This window comes from Dama dama, chromosome X (genome assembly GCF_033118175.1).
Source record: "Dama dama isolate Ldn47 chromosome X, ASM3311817v1, whole genome shotgun sequence".
NCBI lineage: Eukaryota > Metazoa > Chordata > Mammalia > Artiodactyla > Cervidae > Dama > Dama dama.
Window position 1 is genome coordinate 140,801,050 of NC_083714.1, and position 23,033 is coordinate 140,824,082.

Below are 23,033 nucleotides of genomic sequence, written 5' to 3' on the forward strand. Positions count from 1 at the left end.
GGGAAAGGGAGGGAGGGATAAATTAGGAGTTTGGGATTAACAGATACACACCAATATATATAAAGTAGACTTCCCTGGTGGCTCATAAGGTAAAGAATCCACCTGCAATGTGGGAGACCTAGGTTCAATCCCTGGGTTGGGAAGATCGCCTGGAGAAGGGAACAGTAACTCACTCCAGTATTCTAGCCAGGAGAATTCCACTGGACAAAGGAGCCTGGCAGGCTATAGTCCATGGGGTCACAAAGAGTCAGACACAACTGAGCAACTTTCACTTCACTTCACTTCATATATAAAGTAGATAACCAATAAGGACCTACTGTATAGCACAGGGAACTATACTCAATATTTTATAATAACCAATAGTGGAAAAGAATTTGAAAAAGAATATATATATATATATACATATATATATATATATATATATGCATAACTGAATCACTTTGCTGTACACTTGAAACACAACATTGTAAATCAACTACACTTCAATTTAAAAAAAAAAAAGATGCAAAAAAGAAAGGGAATATGACAAAGCAAAAAAAAAAAAAAAAATAGGAGGTAGGTCTGCCAAAAGCCTAAGTAGATATACACACCACCACGTTCTATTTCTCTTTGTTTAACAATGCCTCTACTTATTCTTAGTTTTTCTTTTCTGGCTTTGAGCAGTGATGAGTTTTGTTCCAAAAGAGAACCACCATAGAAAGGAGTTGTACATTGCTCATCCAATCTTAGGGCTCTGTTTTTGCAGGATTCTTCTGCCCACTCACTGTTTCATATGCAAAAGCATTTAAATTCAAAACTCACTAAGTCAGAACTGAAACTATGTGGGTTTCAGGTCTCCTTTTCCATTTGCCCTTCTTCACAAACCAGGGAGCCCTATACAGAGACATGCGTGCGTGCCAGGAACCAGGAGCAAGGAGGCTCTGAGATGCCGTGCTGGAAGCTCTGATGATGCGGCTTGCCTAGTCACCTAGTCTCCACCTTTAGAGGTGGAGAGGACCCGAAAGAGGCCTGGAGAGAACCGGATCCAATTCCATCATATTACAAATGAGAAAGTCAAAGCCAGAGAGAGTAACCCTCCCAAAGTCACTGGGCTATTTAGAAGCCAAGGGCAGAACCATACATCTTGGCAGCAGTTGGGTGCCCAAAACTAGATCATGGTTTGGTCCACTATTTGACAGCAAGGTCAGAGAACCATGCAATTTAAAACAAAAACAAAAAACTTGGAGACAGTGGCAAGTCTCTGTACATTATTTAATATGAAAAAGCATCTCCACTTATTTTTAAAGAAGGCAACAAAAGCCAGGATCTAGACCCCATAAAGAGTTCTTAGTAGTCCTTAAACAGAGAGATCTGCATAATTCCCAAGCAATTCTATGCAACCACAGTTAAGGTGACGTGTGTTCAATATCCAACAACCTAGAGAAGAAGTACTAATGAGGTTTTGGAACTGAGTTAATCAGGACATTTTTTCGGTAGAGGTAAGGTTTGGAGGTCATTGCCACTTAGATTAAGTCCCTAAAAACCAGCCCGTGAGGAAGGAATCTGTGAATCTAGTGGGTCACGATTTTCCAAACAAGTTCATACCAACCACAAGCTAAGAGCCAAATGACAGTCACAAAGGAATCTGAAGGGGAGCTTCTGTGCTGAGAATGAATGGAACCTTTTCAACAATTTTTAGGATAACTTGTTGACAAGATGACCGTAAAAATTATCATGAAAAGACATAAGAAACAGATGATTTTCAAGCAAGACTAAAGTACAGGTGGAAAAAGTGATTACTGAGGGCTTTTTATTCACATGACTATTCCAGCAGTCCATGCGTCAGGTCTAGATCCTTTATCCATCCAGCCACGTGGCCCTGATGGTCCTTTCAGGAGGGAATAGGTCTCTGCAATCTCTATGCTCATCAGGAAACTGAAAGACTCTGCAGCAGTAAGAAAAGAAAGCAAAACGCGCTGCAAAGGACAAAGTCTGCAAAGATGGAAAGTGTTAATTCACAAACGTGTGGTCAGATTCTTACTAGATGGAGGTTGGAGGCCCTTCACTTTGTACTTAACACATAAAATGAGTGGCTGCAACCAGAAATCTGTTTGAAAGGTCTGCGCAGTGGTTCTGCCTAGGCAGAAGATGATCAAGAGGATGGACCAAGCAATGCATGAACAGCTGGTGCTTAATTCCCGTCGCCGGAAATGAGACAGTGAGAAGCAGTTAGAAAACAAGGCCTGGAGTCACCCAAATGGCTGAGGGAAAACAAGCAGAGACTCAACACTGGGTCCCACCAAATGAATGCAATGCCCTAACTAGAAGATGCATCTTTTCAAATAAATTTCAAAACTCACAGTATCTTGGGGGCAGGCCCCCAAAAACTGAGGGTGCCAAAAAGGGGTCCCTTTTTCAAAAAGTTCAGAATTGCCAACAGAGCAATAGAAATGAAACCTGTCAATATAGAAAAATATAAATGGACAAGGAAAAACCAAGGGATTTTCAGAGAGGAGAAAGATGATGAAAGTCCTGGAAAAGGAGAATTTAAATTCTTCAGCTAGTGTCTTTGTGGTCACAAAGGTAAAAGTTTCTTTTGGTTTTATCAGGACGGTTTGGTTAGCAGAATGTGTGATTTAGGCTAAGGTTTGCAGGAAGAATCATCAAAATCTCTGAAAAGGGTTTTTGTTTCCAACCCAGAGGGAAAAAATCTGAACCTTTTTTTTTTTCTTTTGCTGTACTGAATGATTTATTCATATACTGCATATACACACAGAATGACAAAGAGAGAAACAGCTTTGCAACTTTAGGGCCTTAATCTTCCAGTTCTAAAAGGAGCAAAACACTGTCATATTCCTTCCAGAGACAGAGAAGTACAGTTTGATGAAATGAATCGTCACATTTTTACGAGGTTCTTTGAAACGTTTAGCTTTAAGAGGCCATAGAAATGCAAATAATTAACAGGAAGTCAGGGAAGACCAAGTCAGCCACCAAGGTGGCTGAAGGCAGATTTCTCACAAAATCTCCAGACACAAGGAAAAAAGGCAAAAGTGGACTTTAGAGATGCTTGGTCTTGTAAACTTCGCTTCAATGTAATCCTGGCAGTACAAACTGTACCACTGACCCAGGAACTGGTGATTCAAATCTAACGTTATCCTAAACAGAAGAATTCGAAGGATGGGTTAGAAAAATGGATAAGGAGGCAGAAGAGCCATGCATTCAACAAACACAAACCCTGCTATCTCTGGTTGTCTGGGATACAAAGATACATAAAATGCACTGTCCTTCTCCCTCAGAGCTCACATCCGGATTACATCTTAAAATCTTTAAGGTTCATTAATAAAGGAAAAAAGAAAAAGAAAACCTTCAAAATCAGGGAAAGGAAATCCAAAAGTATTTTCTATTTTCTCATGCTATGCCAGATTTTTGCCCCAGCTTTATTAAGACATAAAAGTTAGATTTTTTTTTTTTAAAGTCACTCTAGTTTATGTTGTCTTAAAAAATGTCACATGCTAGTGTGAGGGCAAGAGAGAACTCTAAAAATATAAGTTTGTGTATTTAACCTCATATTCTATTAAAGAGCTAGAACAAACGGATTTAAATCAGTGATATTTGAGCTGAAGGCTTGAAGTCCATTATCAGCCTGTCTGGAAATGATTTCCTTACTCTCTGGGGTTCTTAATTTTTATTTGCCTGTGTTTCTGCCAGTGACTGAAAGGTGGGCAAGAGGAAACACTGTTATGGGTCCCCAATCCGGCTCATTCTTGAGAAAGGGCTGAGCTGGCTCCTGGGGACAGGCTCATGCTTCTAGCAAATTGTGGGCCTGTCAAAGCAGTCATAGCAGCTGCAACAGCACTGCTGTTTCAAACGCCAGATTCAATGTTTCTGGTTTTTGTTTTTTTTTGTTTAATTCCTTAGCCAAAGAACAGACAGCAAACACACACACTTTCTGCCTGCTATTTTCAAGACTTTCTTAGCAAGGCCTTAGAAGAATGTATGGGCAGGTGTTCCTGCTCTGTCTGGAAAAACAAAATACAGCAGTTTGGAAGAGTACAAAAGGTTTCACTTCCTTCCTAACCTTTACTGAGCGGAAAAGAACAACTTGAAGATGGTGTCTCTGGGGAGGAGAGAGTCACTTCCTGGCTGCCTTTGTCAAGAGAGACCCTGCCGGGTGACCCATCTTTAGACAGTACAGAGAAGCAGGGTTTATTATGCCTTTCACAGACACAGACAATTAAGTAATGTGGAGTGCTGACTTAACATCCTCTCCTGAACATTTCAGGGTTTCCGATAGCCAAAAAGATGGTGCCGCCTCGGATAAAACGCACCTCTCTGTTAGGCGTTCAAATGTGCTCCGCGGAGTCCACCCACGGGCCAGCTGCTTAAATGGTTCCCACAGTCCAGAAATCTAAGATGAAAACTGCATCAACACCACGTGGATTATTCCTCTTAACAATAATGCTGCAAGTGGTACAAATAATATATAAATGTGTATATACAAATAATAGCATTATATACGTAATATTATACATATCGGGAGAGAAAGAGGGAGATAGTTGGTCATACTTTAAGAAAAATGTCTGGAAGGAAAAGAAGGAACACAGAAAACAAAAGTCATCGAGTTTGAGAGGCGAATAGCACAAGACATTCGCTCTCAGATTCTCTTAGTATCATGGGTAATACCCTCTGACCACATGAACCCTTCGTCGCATCTACTGCTTCTCTGTTTTGAAAAAGGCAAAGGCGTCCAGGTTTTTTTTTTTTTTGGCTTCCAGGTTTTAAAGAGAGGAATCTCAGGTGTAACGCCGAGCCTCAGATAACAATTACCCTGTTTTGTCACTGATTAAAAAGAAAGTGAGATGAGTTGAATGGGGAAAAATGCAGTTGGCGATCAGTGAATGAGAAACGCACATGGGAGGAAATGCGTGGGAGAAACCGAACACTTGGTTCAGAGGTGAAAACTGCATCTGACTGGTTGCTGGCAATTCTACCTTCCTGATGGCAGCTGGGCTGCTTGTTTTTCCCTCCAAGAGACGTGGAAGAGAGCGGCAGAAAGCTGGCTTACTCCGGCTAGAAGCCCTTGGTTTGGCCGCTGGTAAACTGGAAATCAAGTTAAACACATGTGCTGAATGACCAGCCAATTCAGCCTCACTCTTGTTCTCTTCTAGAATTAGGTAACCTGTGGAATGGTTTGGACCAGCTTTTCCAGAAGATGAGTGAGGCGTATGGATATCACCACAACTTTGAACAACGCTTGTCACGAGATTTATAGTCCCTGGAATAGGAGCGCAAATTTCTTATGGCCAAAGTCCCTCTGTGTTTCATTTGTGTGCCTTTCAGTATCTTACACACAATAGATGCTTCCTAAGTGTGTGTTGAATGAATGAAATCTGCGCATGGCCCATCGGCCCCAGCCCTTCCAAGTACATGCATTATCAATGAGCAAATAAACCAAAAGGATAAACAATGAGTCCATGTAAAGCCCAGACAATCTATGTGTATACAGACTTCTACTACGTCAAACACTTGGATGCTTGGAAACTTCTGGATGATTGCCTGCATCCTTCTACAGTCCTCCAATGATTTAATGATAAAAATAGATTATATACTGAGATAGATTCTGAAGTAAGGCAAGAAATAATTTACCAAGCCTATTAAGTCATTCTGTTCTGTGGTCTAAAATAATTCCTATTTTATGAAAAATTGAGCAAGATCTGGATCCGCCACTTAGGATGGTTTGCTAGTACTTGACAATGAAACTCAGAATGTTGCTGAATCTTGATGTCAGTTCCCTCCCTCCTCTCTTTTCTATACAATTTTAGAGCAGCGCGTTCTTTGGTTCACTCTGATGGGAACACTGAGGAGCCCAAAGCACCAGCCATGTCAAGAATCCCAAGATGGCAGAGTTACTGGACCTATGGCACAGGCCCTCCTCCCAGGAATTTTTTTTCCCCGTCTCCCCAGACACAGCCCATAGGCACACCAGCCACTCTGAAGAGGTCTCCTCAGCCAGCAGGCCCTTTCCCTGTCACCAGGGCTATAGCCATTCTGGAGAACAAGAAGCCAATACAAGGAGAAGACAAAGTGCAGACTGTGTGATTTCTGTCCACCCACTGCGGTAAGCACGCGTCAATGTGGGGATGTGGGTGTTGCGCGGATCAGGAAGTCTGGAATCCAGGGAATCTATGTGACTTTACTTCCAAGTGTGAAAGTGTTAGTCGTTCAGTCGTGTCCAACTCTTTGAGACCCCATGGACTGTAGCCCACCGGGCTCCTCTGTCCATGCAATTCTTCAGGCAAGAATACTGGAGTGAGTTGCCATTTCCTTCTCCAAGGACACAAGCAAATTTAGAGTGGTGTTTTTGTGTGGAGTCTTCATGTTTGGGGGGTTTTGTTTTTATCTGTTCCTTTCCTCTCCTTCAGAGAAGAAGGTCTTAAAAGAACCCTTCAGCATAAGACTGCGAGGTAGGTAAGAATTACTGACTTCCCTGGGGGCCCAGTGGTAAAGAATCCACCTGTCAATGCAGGAGACCCAGGTTTGACCCCTGGGTTGGGAAAATCCCCTGGAGAAGAGAATGGCTATTCAGTATTCTTGCCTGGAGAATTCTATTGAAAGAGGAGCCTGGCGGGCTACAATCCATGGGATTCAAAGAGTCGGATGTGACTGAGCAACTAACACAGGAACTACAGGTGCTGGGTAGAATATTTGTATTTCTCCATTTGCTATACATACTTTATCAAGATCTTTGGCAAGTGTTCTTACACTCTGACTTTCTCTATTGGCTTCATATTAATAGACTTTACCTTAGATGAAGGAAGAAGGCTGGGGCTACGTGGGTGGATTTAGTGTCTGTCGGTTCAAATAGCTCTGTGAGTAACAATAAAGAGAAAAAAATAATTTGGTGAAGCAAGTGATTTGACTTTAAAAGAAGATAATCCTATCAATCCACAGACAATTACTATGTACAATTACAATGTACTTTTGTCCAGATTTAAATTCAATCTATATTTATTTGGTGCAGACACTTTCACAGACTTATCTCATTTTGTGTTCAAGCACCATTTACTGAGCTAGCTTGTTCTCAGTAAGTCATTTCTATTATAAAACCAGGACTAACTTGCTTTCCTAATTCCTTCCTCTCGTCTGGCTTTTTGAAGATCCTGGGATGCACATCCTGGTGATATCTAACATAATTTTTTTCTGTTGGATGAATAAACCACTTGTATGTATGAAAATGAATATCAAATGAAAATATCTGACACCTATTCACCACTTGCTATTTGCCAGGCACTGTGCCAGACCCTTTATAAGTGTAATCTTATTTAATTCTGGCAACAGCCCCAAAGTGGTAGGTGCAAGAACGCTAAAATTATGCTAGAATGATCTCCAATTTATAGCTGAGAGCACTGAGGCATAGAGAAGTTTAATTACTTGTACATTCACACAGCTAGCTAGTAGAAGAGTAAAGACTCAAAGTTGGCTCCCTGTGACCCTGCGAGTCATGCTTTCCTCACCCAGTGTGATATTCTAAGATTATATCTACCATCTTAGGTCCTGGTGTTGTGCCATGATTAGATTTATGTTATATATGACAAAGGTGATGGATGTTGCTCCCTTGATGGTATAACATCAGGTGACAAGGCAGAAGGGACTTTGCAAATGTAATTAAGATCCCAAATCAGTGAACTCCAAGTCATCTACAGGGTGATTATCCTGGATGGGCCTGACTTAATCAGTCAGGCATCCTTTAAAAGAGGGCTTAGGCTTTCTCTGAGTCAGAGACTCTTTCTTCACGACCTTGAAGAAGCCAGCCACCATGTGTTTTATAGCTTCAAGGAAAATAATTCTAACCCCAAACCAACTTGAACTTGGAAGGAGACCCAAGCTTGCAGATGAGACCATAAGCCCCAGCTGACACCTTGATCACACTTTTGTGAGATTCTGAGCAAAGACCTAGCTAACCATTCCCAGACTCCTCATGGACAAAACTGTGAGATGATAAATGTGTTGCTGTAAGCAACTAAATTTGTGGTGATTTGTTATGCAACAGTAGAAAATTAAGCCAATAAGTATGTGAACTATTTGATAACACAAATAAAACTATCAATTAAGAGTTCTGAAAAAAAAAAAAGTTTGGGACTTCCCTGGCAGTTCAGTGGTTAGGACTCTGTACTTCCATTGCAGGGGGCATAGGTTCCATTCCTGGTTGGGGAACTAAGATCCTATGCACCTTACAGTGAAGCCAAAAAAAAAAAAATTATATCTTCTAATAACCTATAAGGGAAAAGGATCTTAAAAAGAATATATATATAAATATACATATATACACATATGTATAACTGAATCACTTCACTGTACACTTGAAACACAACATTGTAAATCAGCTATATTTCAATAAAAAAAATTTTAAAGTTTGAACACACAAGTATGTAAAAAATGTATTACACATTTATAAATTATATACAGAAGATAGTGTGTTCAGTTGCTAAGTCGTGCCTGACTCTTTGTGACTCCATGGACTGTAGCCCTGCAGGCTCCTCTGTCCCTGGGATTCTCAACGCAAGAATACTAGAGTGGGTTGCCATGCCTTCCTCCAGGGGATCTTCCCCACCCAGGGATAGAACCCACATCTCCTATGTCTCCTGCATTGGCAAGTGGGTTCTTTACCACTAGCACCACCAGGGAAGCCCCATACAGGAGGTTGCTGTCTGCTGTGTTTAGTCCCTCAGTCGTGTCCAACTGTTTGCGACCTCATGGGCTGTAGCCCCTGCCAGGCTCCTCTGTCCATGGGGATTCTTCAGGCAAGAATACTGGAGTAGGTTGCCATGCCCTCCTCTGGGGGATCTTCCCAACCGAGGGACTGAACCCAGGTCTCCTGCATTGCAGGAGGATTCTTTACCATCTGAGCCACTAGGAAAGCCCCCAGTACAGGAGATTATCCCCAAGTAAAACATGAGATATCCATATACACACACAAACCAGAAATTACAAAGTATAACCACTGTTCTTCGCCAGGTCCGTTCTCCACCACGGCCAAGATTAATACAAGTACTGAAATTCTAATCTTCATTATACCCTCACAAATGGATGAAAATCTGTCCAAAATAAAAGGAAGAGGCAGGGTTTTTGAAAACCTGACTAAGCACTTTTACGGAGGCCATTTACGGAAGACACAGACTCAGCCTTTACATGTTCACCACCAAAGTATGTGTGCTTTGCCGCGCTAAACTTTCAAAGGTCACCCTGACCACTGCCTACACTGACCGAGGTCAGAGGTGAGTGACCCTCATCCAGCAGTCAGTCAGCAAGGGTTTGCGATGACCCAGCACTACACAGCTCTGCAACCAGGAAGGGAAGCAGGCTGGTCCAGAAAAGGCACATTTTGACAATAGAAACCTGTATGCAGGTCAGGAAGCAACAGTTAGAACTGGACATGGAACAACAGACTGGTTCCAAATAGGAAAAGGAGTACGTCAAGGCTGTATATTGTCACCCTGCTTATTCAACTTATAGCAGAGTACATCATGAGAAACGCTGGGCTGGAGGAAGCATAAGCTGGAATCAAGATTGCTGGGAGAAATATCAATAACCTCAGATATGCAGATGACACCACCCTTATGGCAGAAAGTAAAGAAGAACTAAAGAGCCTCTTGATGAAAGTGAAAGAGGAGAGTTTAAAAGTTGGCTTAAAGCTCAACATTCAGAAAACTAAGATCATGGCATCCGGTTCCATCACTCCATGGCAGATAGATGGGGAAACAGTGGAAAGAGTGGCTGACTTTATCTTTCTGGGCTCCAAAATCACTGCAGATGGTGATTGCAGTCATGAAATTAAAAGACACTTACTCCTTGGAAGGAAGGTTATGACCAACCTAGACAGTGTATTAAAAAGCAGAGACATTACTTTGCCAACAAAGGTCCGTCTAGTCAAGGCTATGGTTTTGCAGTAGTCATGTGTGGATGTGCGAGTTGGACTATAAAGAAAGCTGAGCGCCAAAGAATTGATGCTTTTGAACTGTGGTGTTGGAGAAGACTCTTGAGAGTCCCGTGGACTGCAAGGAGATCCAACCAGTCCATCCTAAAGGAGATCAGTCCTGGGTGTTCATTGGAAGGACTGTTGTTGAAGCTGAAACTCCAATACTTTGGCCACCTGATGCGAAGAGCTGACTCATTGGAAAAGACCCTGACGCTGGGAAAGATTGAGGGCAGGAGGAGAAGGGGACAACAGAGGATGAGATGGTTGGATGGCATCATTGACTCGATGGACATGGGTTTGGGTGGACTCTGGGAGTTGGTGATGGACAGGGAGGCCTGGCGTGCTGCAGTCCATGGGGTCGCAACAAGTCGGACATGACTGAGCAACTGAACTGAACTGACAGTAGATAAAATATGACCTCAATCCTTGGGCTCTATTCTCCAGACTTCCCCACAATGCGAAATTCAGATTTTTATTTTTTACTTTTATCTCTAGATTTTAATTTCCCCCACTTATGCAAGATGCTGCACTAGAAATGACATACATGAGAAGCTTGGTTTATATCCCAGGCCATTTCATTGCAGTCATTTTTCTATGTCTACCCACTTCATGCTGGGGTTCAGTTCTCCTTCCCAAAATAGCTTTATTTGGAACAGGAAGCAGCAAACTTTTTCTCAAATGGGCCACATAGTAAATATTTTCTGTTTTGCAGGCCATAGAGTCTCTGAGAGAGCTACCCACTTCTACCACTGAACATAAAAGCCAGAGGCAAGCCACACGTGAACGAGGGTACCAATCAGACTTTATGTACACTGAAATGTGACAGTCATATAATTTTTATATGCCAAGAAATACTATTCTTTTGATTTGTTTTCCAGGAATTTACAAATATAAACACCAGCCTTAGCATTCAGGCTATAGAAAAACAGGTAGCTGGCCAAACCTGGCCCTCCAGTCAGAGCTTGATGACTCTGATATGAAGAGAGACATTATCAGAGTTAATGAATTAATCATTATAAAAGGTTCTTCTCTTTTTTGGAATGAAGATTTTTACAGATGAAAAAGAAGGAGTAAGTATATAGATACGTATTAAATTAGCAAAGATGTGTTTAGAGTGGTCAGGTTTATAAATCATGCCAGATCTTTATAGAGGAGGCTGATTTTATTTTTGCTAAGGGAACTTGTTGTGCGTTTCATTCTACACAAGAAACTCAGTCAACCCAGATGTAGTTTGTGGTTCTTACAACTAAAGACCCAGGCAGTAGGTTAAAATTATCATGCAGTCCTTTACACTAGTTGACATACACACATCACTATGTTTTTAAAATGGACCAGGTGATGGCAGAATCCCTAAATGGGATTGGTGGCAATCAGCCAAGATGACTAAACCGGAAGTGACTCAGCAAACCCAGATCTTGGCCATCTTCAGATAATCATGGACAAACTCCAAATGTCCAGTTTCCCTATGTCCTCATTCAGCACACTGAAATATATAATTTTAGTCTCAGATACAGCTAACTGTAATGTCATGCTGGTATTATGTTATAAAACAAACAAGTATACGTTACAGGTGTAAAAGACTGGACTAGAGTTTGCAAATTCTTATAAAAAGCATCTCTTTAGCCAATGGGAAACATGGCAAATGGCAATTCCACTTTAAAATTCAAGTTTTTTGGCACCAAAATGCTATACACACACACACACACACATATAATTTTGTCTTTTTACAAACCTCAAAAGAAGAAGGAATGAAAGAAAGGAGGAAGAAAGGGAGGAAAAGTATGAACCATTTTTCTAGAGCTAGACAGAAAACTCTCATGATTTTGCCTTGTCCTGTTGGGTTATCAGAGTTTTGCTGGACTAACCCAGTGGTCACGTATGGTTGTGAAAGCTGGACCATAAAGAAGGCTGAGCACCAAAGAATTGATGCTTTCAAATTGTGGTGCTGGAGAAGACTCTTGAGAGTCCGTCCCTTAGACTGCAACAAGATCAAACCAGTCAATCCTATAGGAAATCAACCCTAAATATTCATTGGAAGGATCAGTGCTGAACCTAAAGCTCCATTACTTTGGCCACCTGATCTGAAGAGCCAATTCATTGAAAAAGACCTTGATGCTGGGAAAGACTGAGGGCAGGAGAAGGGAGCGACGGAGGGTGAGGTGGTTGGATGGCATCCCCAACTCAATGGACATGAGTTTGAGCAAGCTCCAGGAGATAGTGAAAGACAGGGAAGCCTGGTGTGCTGCAGTCCATGGGGTTGCAAAGAGTCGGACACAGCTGAGCAACTGAACAACAACCCCAATTTTATGCCCTTGTATCCTCTATAGTGTAATATCTTGACGGATAATGAAAAATTAGGAGGGTCCACTTGGGCGGTCTGGCAAAACTCAGTTTAAAGTAAATATAAGCTCTCTGGAGATATCTACCATGAGGAATGTTCTTTTAAAAGCTCATTGTTTGTTTTAATCCAATGGAAAAAAAAGATAAAAACTGAAGAATAAGATCTATAAAGAGAAAGCACAAATATTAAGACTGGCAAAGGGAAATAGGCAGTCAGGGGATGGACTGAAAGCCAAGTTCAACTTTCAGATTGTCCTGGCAAAACTGTGATTATAGTGAAGGATTAAGCCTCACCTGAGCACAATATCTTAGTTAAACTCAGTAACTCTTAATGAAAAGTCTATCAGTATATTTAAACTGAACAAACTTTTTGGCCAACCCAATATATGTCCTTATAGTGTTTTCAAACATAGCTTTCTGTTTGTATGACTATATATATATATGAAAAATAAAGAAAAATACAAAGAAGAATATGCAATTAATAAGCAAATACACGACCTGTAACTAATGCCTTCTGTTGTTAAGGAGGGTTTGTATTCTTTATGGAAAAGGGGGTATTTTATGACTACAACAAAAATTTCAAACTTTTTCAGCTATAACAGTCAAGTAAGGTTAATAACCCAATATCTAACTATAGAACTAAGGAAACTTTAATCGAGAAAAATTGTGACATGACCAAGACCACCTAGATTCTCATATGTTCAATCAGGATAAGAAATTAGTGTCCTCCAACTCACAGCCTAGTTCTTAAAATATTCCAGGCCATAATCCTAGGCGAGAACCAAAATTTGTCCTCAGCCCTGGAAGAACTGTGATTTACAAAATACCAGCTTCTGTGCAAAATGAGACCTTGATGCTGAAAAGAATTAGTGTGCCTTAAGTTTCGTAGCTCTCTAATTAAAGAGGAGCTTTAGACTTACTCCCCAGAGGTTTTAATATTGTTACTTTAATTTATAGCTGTTCTTTAATTTTAATAGTCAAATGAAAGCTTTAATTATAATCAAGCAGTTCTTCACATGGAAAGATAGTACTGCTGGCTCACCTTCAACAGACCACGTGTTTTCAGTTATTTTCCAGGGTGGGGGAGAAGGGACCACAGTGAGTATTAAACCACCCCGATTCAAACAGTGTACATTTGCCCAAGATCTCTCTAGACAAAGCTAGGACTGAGAATACAGCTAAAGAATCACACAGAACTATGCAGCCATGTCAGATCTAGAGCCTTGATTTTACTTGCTTTATACACCAAGCAGATTGCCATGAACTGTTACAGAAGACTTCACTATGTTAACAGATGCTCTGTGTACTAACGAGATACGAGGAGTATTAAATTATTAAAAACAAATCTAGGTTGAATACTTGGTACTCAGTTTAAAAATGTTATCTTCTGTCGTTTACTTTCTTTCAATAAACTTTATAGTGTTTGTCACAGCTAAGAAATTAACAAGGCTGTGTTACTGTTAACTAAACAGAAGATTTTATTCCAGTTTCACCCATATTTCCATTCCTCTTTCTGCTCCAGAATTCAATCCAGGATCCCACACTGCATTTAGTAATCATCTTAGTCTCCTCAGAACTGACAGTTTTTGCATCTTCCCATATTTTTTCACGACCTTGGCAATTTTCAGTAGTCAGACAGGAATTTTATAGAATGTCCCTTGATCTGGGAGTGTGTGATGTTTGTCTCATTAGACTGGGGTTATGCATTTTTGGAAAGTGGCAAAGTTCCCTTCTCATGACAACACATTGGAAGGTACCTAATATCCATATAACATCGCTGACGATGTTACCCTTCATCACTTGGTTAAGGTGCTATCTGGCAGGTTTCTCCACCATAATATTGCTGTTTTTCCCTCCCCTGTCATACTCTAGTTTTGGAAGGAGTCAGTAAATCTAGCCCAGTGTGGCTGGGAGGTGCGGAGGGGTTAATCTCTCCCTCTTGGACAGAGAGTATCTTCACACATCATTTGGAATTATTCTGTAAGGAAGATGTGTCTTTTCTCCGCTATGATGTTATCTTTTCACACCCAAAGCATGGTGACCAGGCAAATTTTCATTTAGAGAAAACATCTTTTGAAACTCAATAGTCCATTTGAATGCAAGTCAATTGTTGCCAGACACTGGATGCTATATTCTTTTAGGAAAATTTCACCTCGCCACCTGGGTAAAATCAGACATTTCACTGTCTAATTAACAGTGGACTTGAGGTAGGATAACAATGAAAGAGTAGGGCAAAAAGGGGTGACAAGAAAGGAGAAGAAAGGGTCAGGCCAGCTGAAGTGCCCCCCACTGGTGTAACAAGTTAGTCTCCACCATCCAGCAAGAGACTTGCCCATTCAGCAAGAGGAAATTCCTCCTAGGTCACTAGCTCTTCAAGTCAGTGAATCTAGAGACAGGTTTTTGCCTGGTTATTAGCCCGCTAATCAATAGCCATTGTGCTTTATGCATTTGATGCCAATCTACACATCTCTGACTTGTAATAAAAAGTGTAAATTGTATAAATAATAATATGGACAGCAATCTAACACTAGGGATAGAGTATAACTGAAATGATTAAGTCGTTTAAATGATTGCAATCAATTACAGGTACTACCATGGTTGTACAATTTTAGCTTTGCTCACCAGGCCCTTTCATTGACTGGGAAAACGTTTTCTGATCTACAACAGGTGAACATCTTGGTTCTATTGTCTAGATTCCTTTTTTTTCCCCCTGCCTTTCTGATTTTGTTGTTTATTTAGGTTCTATAGCAAGTCTGACTTGTTGTTGCTCTGTCATGTCCGACTCTTTGTGACCCCATGAACAGCAGCACGCCAGGCCTCCCTGTCCATCACCAACTCCCAGAGTCCATCCAAACTCATGTCCATTGAGTCGGTGATGCCATCCAACCATCTCATCCTCTGTTGTCCCATTCTCCTCCTGCCCTCAATCTTTCCCATAGTCAGGGCAAAATAAGTAGAGAGAGAAACAAATAAGGAGACAGGGCAAGGGAGAGGACGCAGAGGTAAGCTGCTGCCAACAGATGATGTTCACCATTGAAAATGGTGTTTCAGTTAATGAACATGAGTTCTGGATCTTGATGCCAAAGTACAGGAAGTGCAGATCACATCATGAGCTGCACCATTCAGTAAACATCAGCAAAATCCAGACTGTGAGAAACTTTACAAGTCCAACACCCCAGCTGGTGCTGGTGGTGGTGGTTTAGTCACTAGTCGTGCCCGACTCTTGCGACCCCATGGACTGTAGCCTACAAGGCTCCTTTGTCCGTGGGATTCTCCAGGCAAGAACACTGGAGTGGGTTGCCATTTCCTTTTCCAATTACCCCAGGTACTTCAACAGAAAAGCTGTAAGGAAAAGGAAGGGTTGGTGGAAGATGTAGATGAAAAGGCACAAATTTTCAAAAATGACTAAATTTGTATTAAGTTGGAGTATAGCACCTCAGGGTGCACATACAAATGATAAAACCATAAGAAAATGAAAGCAGATTAAGAGTAAAAAATGCAGAGGAGGGGTTCAGATGGAGGTGTCGAGACTGGAAGTGAACCCAGGTGGGGCTCCTGGGGTGGGTGACCAAGTTCTATTTCTTGACCTGAGTTTCCATTATCAGAGCTGGATATCTGCCTCATAACAACACATTAAACTATAGGTTTGTGTTTTTTTTTGTAGTTTTCTTTACTTTCTGCAATTTTACAGCCAAAGTTTAAAATGTCTCTACTTAGTTGCCAATAATTAGAACCTGGGGGACTGCACATTTAAAGTTCTCTATTTCTGCCTTCTCTTGAAAAATCGGAATTGGCAACACTGGGTCCATGTTTCCTTATGGGGCTGAAAGGGCTGCCTCCTTTCTCTCAACAGAGCTTGACCTCTCTGGTTATTTATGTGACCTGCTGGGCACCTGTAAACACGTGAATTTCCAACCCCAGAGGTGGGGAAAACTAGCTATACCTTGCATCTTTTATTGGCAAAATTCCTATGTGTTGTGTGTAAATTCAATAGAAAGCAGTTCAACTCACATTTCTCAAGCAAGTACTCCACAGAGCTCAACATGAGGATCTCTTCTGTTCCTCCCCAGCCCAGGAGCCTCCAATCTCGAAAGGGAAACTGAGATTTAAGTCATCACCATATTCCAGTGAGGTGTAGATTCTAAAGTCTTCATAGAAAGTACCAGTAGGATGCAGCAGGCATTGGGGAAAGGCAGAATCAATCCAAGCTAAGGTCTAAGGAGACTCCTTGGAGGATGTGAAAGGAACTGGGCCATGGAAAATGACTGGGATGAGGATGGGGCAAATAGGGAAGAGAGAACTTGACAGAAAGAAAAAATTTGAACCCAGGGACACAGCTGGAGGCTTGTCGACCAGTGTTTGCATTAAATTCCCAGTGCTGGTGAATGATGGACATGAGTGGCAAGTCACAAGATACAGGTGTCTTTTCAAGTGTCTTGAATGACAATGATGCCATTGACCAAGTTGGGAGGACAAGTTTTGTAGACAGGATGACTTTAAGCAATGGAGCCTGAGAGAGAGCCAGATGGAGTTCAAAGGAGTCGTAGAATCATCAGGTTAAAGAAACTTACTAGGGGAAGCCATGGGGAAAGGAAGAGCCTATGCTCTTGACTATAAGGTCAAGGTTAGCTCTGTGCACAAACCAATATCTAAGAGACAGGTGAGGCAGAGTCAGAGAAAAAGATGCGTAAAGAGAAGCAGAAGAATTCAGGACCAGGGGAGACACTGGAATCACCACCCAAAAAGTGATAGGTGGATGAGACATGAAATTTTCCAGGATGATGGAGGACAGATCTTGTCTACTTTGCCATTTGGATAAAAAAAGGGAAACGCTATTTGGACGTCAATGAGAGGTAGCTTTATTTTCTTTCCTAACTAAACAGTGTCACTTATTGTCATGCTGTGGGCGTGCATGCTCAGTTGCTCAGTCATGTTTGACTCTGGGACCCCATGGACCATAGCCCGCCAGGTTCCTCTGTCCTTGGGATTTCCCAGGCAAGAATACTGGACTGGCTTGCTATTTTATCCTCCAGGGGATCTTCCTGACCCGAGGATTGAACCTGCAACTCCTGCACTGGTAGGTGAATTCTTTCATTGAGCCACCAAGGAAGCCCAAGTCATTAATGTTTATTTTCCCACATGGTATGCTGCACTTGCCTTGTGCCCATTTCCAATTACTGCACTAGCACCATTGTTTTCTCCTATGACCACCTGGGCCCCTCATCTCTGTCATTACAGTAAATCTACAACCAATCCCAAGCCTTTGCTTTTCCTTCCATTCCATTCCCCTTGGTCCTTGCTGATTCATAGCTCCTAGAAGCTTTTCCTTATGACTTCTTATATCATGGAATAACTTTCTGATGGATGCAAAAAAACTGCAATAATCCTCTCTCCTCCCACAAACCCATTTGTTCAGTAAAATATTTGTCACTGCCCACAGAGCTGATCACCAGTTTACCACTTCAACCACTGAGGTGTAACTGGATCTATGGGTCATGATTCCTGGTGGGTTAGATGGTGCCTCGCCCCCCTCCCCAACAGTTCTACCCATGTCAAATCCCTGGAACTCATGAATGTTGACTTATTTGGAAAAGGAGCTTTTACAGATTTAAGGATTTTGAAATGAGACCATCCTAGATTGCCCGGGTGGGCCTTAACCCCAATGACAAGTGTCCTTAGAAGAGAAGAAGACACAGAGAGAGTCATACATGATTGAAGACCAGCTTTTAGTGTGCGAACCCTAGAATAAGGCACTGCAAACCACACAGAGCCCACCAAAAATAAATAAATATAATTTTCATCATTTCAAATATATTAACCTTCTGTCATGGCACCCCACTCCAGTACTCTTGCCTGGAAAATCCCATGGACGGAGGAGCCTGGTAGGCTATAGTCTATGGGGTTGCGAAGAGTCGGACACGACTGAGCGACTTCACTTTCACTTTTCACTTTCATGCACTGGGGAAGGAAATGGCAGCTCACTCCAGTATTCTTGCCTGAAGAATCCCAGGGACGGGAGCCTGGTGGACTGCCGTCTATGGGGTCACACAGAGTTGGACACGACTGACGTGACTTAGCAGCAGCAGCAGTCCATACCAGTATAAAAATTGGAAGCAAATCAACATGAAATGAGTTTCCAGTATGGAGATGTGACTGCCCGTGTTGTTGAAATATAGACTAAGAAACACCAATAAAATTCTTACTTCTGAAAAGCCCCAGTTGCCGAAGGGGAGATTATAAAACTCCTTAGTGAAGCAGACAGGCCCTTAACCATCTGCTTGTCATGGATGTCCCAACCCAAAGTATTACATGACAAACATGGAGCTCGGTGAAATTGTTGGTAAATGAACCGATCTATGGTTCACGCTCTACGTGGCTTGTCATGTACACAGGCCTCTCCCACCAGGCCCAGCTCGGATTCAGATTCCTATCCCCAGCAGATAGGAAAGAGCTGGAAGTGCTCAATGTATGTTTGCAGAACAACTTTTTTTTTTCTACCCTCCATGCAAGTCATGACTTTAGGTTGCAATAACTGGATGACATCGATATGTGTATAATATTAGGTATATATAGTTTATATGAGTGGGTTTCCCTGGTGGCTCAGATGGTAAAGCGTCTGTCTGCAATGCTGGAGACCCAGGTTTGATCCCTGGGTCGGGAAGATCCCCTGGAGAAAGAAATGACAACCGCTCCAGTACTCTTGCCTGGAAAATCCCATGGATAGAGGAGCCTCGTAGGCTATAGTCCATGGGGTCGCAAAGAGTCAGACGCGACTGAGCAACTTTACTTTTTATAGTGTATATATTTAACCTTGTGAAATATTTTTGTTCTTAGATTAGGAAAACCCTACGACAAAGTCTCTGCATAGCCAAAGGTATCAGTCACTTACAAAATTCAGTGTGGTAATGAAGAAAAGCATAATTTCCTGTGGTTTGACAATAATGGGACAAGAATAGCTTCAACTGCTTTGAATAGATTATGAACATAACTTGTCCCTCTCTATTGAGGCTCAAAGTTCTGAGGTCCTACTAAATGGAAGTGACCCAGCTGTCCGTCAGCCAGGGACTAGGCTTAAAGATCCTCATGTGGTCACCATTTTGCTACACCGTCTGAGGGATTTCAAAATTTGAATGACCGTTGTTTTTGCCCCTGTCAGTCTTGGTCAAATTGGAGAAAGAAGGTTGACAGAGGAAGGGTAAAAATTTAGCAATAAGAACTGTTTCTCTGGACATACGTAGAAAACAAACTTATGGTTTCCAAAGGAGAGCTGAAGGGAAGGGAAGGGATAAATTAGGAGCTTGGCATTAACAGATATACATAGTAGTAAATATAAAATAGATAACCAATAAGAACTTACTGTATAGCACAGGGAATTATACTCAGTATCTTGTAATAACCTATGAGGGAAAAGAATCTGGAAAAAAAATGATATATATGTGTCTGTGTGTGTTTGCTATACATCTGAAAGTAACACAGCATTGTAAATCAACTATATTTCAATAAAATAAAGTTAAAAAAAAGAGCGAGAGAGAGAGAAGTCTTCCTCTGGAACTTCAGCATCTGAATAATAAAATCGTAGAACTGATATTAAAATAACATCCAGCCAGTCCATTCCTAAATCTTGGGCATTTCTCATAAAAGATTGTCAGATGAGAGGCAAGAAGAGTTACTATGCCTAATCTTTCTATGCTGAAAAATATTTGATTGTGATGCAAAGAATCAGGTGGTTTCCATCAAATATCACTCACCCTTGAGCTTTCAGAGGGATTTCAATGGAGTCATTATACAGACATTTGGGACAAAGTCCACACCAAAGCAGAGAATAGATCTTCACACTCACTTAAAAATACAAAGCCCTTGGGTTTGACATTCACTGTAAAAATGGAAAAGAATAACTTAGCATTTTCTACTCAGGTTGAGATGAAAAGGATATCTTGAACTAAGGGCAGACACATATCTTCCCACTAAGGGCAGAGGCTACATTTTATTTATGACAATCTCTGTGGCAAGTAAAATACCTCGCATGTACTGGGCAAGCAATAAACATCGGTGGAGTGAATGAATGATCCAGCGCTCTGGCTTAATAATATGGAGTTGGTTACAAGCACCGATTGAAAACCAGCTCACAACAGATGGTGGCAAATTAGCATTCAAAGCTCTTTAAATATATTTGTAAAAGAAGTATTACATTTCACGAATGGAGATTCCACATTACCTGTGAATTTACTTTCATTATATTTAGGTGTGTATTAGCAATAAGTATTGAGAAGAATGTCCCTGTATAGTCTCCTTGATTAATAAGGAGACATTAATATATGTAGCGTCCTTGGTGGCTCAGACAGTAAGGAATCTGCCTGCAATGCAGGAGACTGGGGTACAATCCCTGGGTCAGGAATATCCCCTGGAGAAGGAAATGGCAACCCACTCCAGTATTCTTGCCTGGAGAATTCCATGGACAGAGGAGCCTGGTAGGCCCTAATCCATGGGTTTGCAGAGTTGAACACAATTTAGCGACTAACAACTTTATACACACACACACACACACACGGGGCTTCCCTGGCAGGCCCTAGTCCATGGGTTCACAGAGCTGGACACAACTGAGCAACTAACAACTTAACTTCATACACACACACACACACACACACACACACACACAGAGCTTCCCTTGTGGCCCAGAGGTAAAGAATCCTCCTATAAGACAAGAGACATGGAGACATGAGTCCGATCCCTGGGTCAGGACTATTCCCTGGAGAAGGAAATGGCAACCCATTCTAGTATTCTTGCCTAGAAAATTCCATGGACAGAGGAGCCTGGTGAGCTGCAGTCCATGGGGCTGCAAAAAGTTGTATATGACTTAGCTACTAAATCACCACTACCATATACATATACATATATATTGGAGTAGGAAATGGCAACCGACTTCAGTATTCTTGCCTGGAGAATCCCATGGCCAGAGGAGCCTGGTGGATTATGGCCCATGAGATCGCAGAGTTGGACATGACTGAGTGACTAAACTAATATATATATATATATGTTCAGTAGCTCAGTTGTGTTCGACTCTGCAACCCCATGGATTATAGCCCTTTAGGTTCCCCCATCCATGGAATTTTCCAGGCAAGACTATATATAAATATAAATATATATATATATATATATATATTTAAATTATATATATATTATTGTATATAAAATTGTATATATATTAAAATTTATATATTAAAATTGTGTTTTGAGCATGATATTCACATACTCAAAAGTATGTTCAAAAACATGTTAAATGAGATCTCCATCAGTTAATAGAGGAAAAGGGTTTGCTGAAGCCCTAGTATTTGTCCACCACTACACAAGGAATGCTATTGGATGTAGAAGAAAAAATACACAAATGTGAACACAGACTACACGGACCCCGCTCATGAAAGAGCTGGGCTGGTACCAGCATGAGTGTGTGACTAGAGGGATTAAAAAAAAAAAAAAAACATGTATCCGAGATCAAAATAAGCCAGGTAAATAGAGGTCACAGACACATAGTTTCTTCTTAGCTTACTTCATGGAACATCTGTATCTTCAATTTGTAATTCAATCCCTTCTCCTTACATGCAAATAAAATATAGTTAAACTTCAAACTGGTGTATTTCATTCTCTTAGATTGGTGTGTAAGCCACTCTTTAAAAAGTGAGACATTGGGGTGAGGGACTGGGGAGGGTAATTTTCTTATTCTCTTGCCAGGCCAGTGAATGCTACCAGTGTAAATAAGCGTGAAGCGCTTTTCAAGCTATGAAACAATGTTTTCAATTTACATGATTGAACTAAAAAGAGCTCAAGATTTTTAATTTTTTGGCCATAATGTTGTTTGCAAAATGCAGTTTTTTCAAGCAAGCACAAAATTGGCCCCATAGATTTTTAGAAAGGATAAAAAATTCTTTTATTTTGGTGTCTTGAGGAGTTAAGACACTTCTTTAGGGAAATAAAGAAATCTTCCCGGTACATTTCAAGGAGATGGTATCTAATTCACAAGGCGGTGAGGAGGATGCAATGATTATCAGGAGTGGAAGAGGCCCTGGGGGTGGGGGGAGTTCCACGTTTGGTAAGTTTGCACACATCCCCCAGCTCCCCCATATACACAATCCTCCAAGATCAGCCCCAAGACTATGCTGTTTTCCTGAAAGAATGACGTAGCCTGAAAACTGTATCCATGGGAAGACTGAAAAGGGTGGCTGTGATGGTTGAGGAATTTGTAAGATTTAGAAATGAATAAGACTCTGTCCCAAGCCTCTGTCTGTGAGCCTCTTTTACTTCCTCTATTTTTGCTTCCTGCTCAATTCAAAGTTTGCAGAAGTCCCAGCCCAGACTGGACGATGCAACCTTCAACTTTTACCTAAGCTCCCTTGGCTTGTATTATTTCTGGGGGTTTGTGGGGGGAGAGGGTCTAAGACTCTCACCATCATTCTAAGGGTGACCCTCAGGTCCCCTTTGTGAAAAGCACGGTCTACTCCAAGCGCAATTGTGAGGGTATAAATCCCCAAACTGATTCATAAATACCCCAACCCTCTGCAAAGATCCTCTCTTGGGAAGAAAATTCTGTTTCCCATCAAAAAACAAAACAAAAGCAGCCTCTCTCCCCTGCCCCCACCTCCATGTACAGCAGCAAAGTGTACAATGTGATAGATACATGCAGAAGCTTTTGGGTTTCGCCATCCCACACACCAAGCAGCCAAAATTCAATCCTTACCAGATTTCT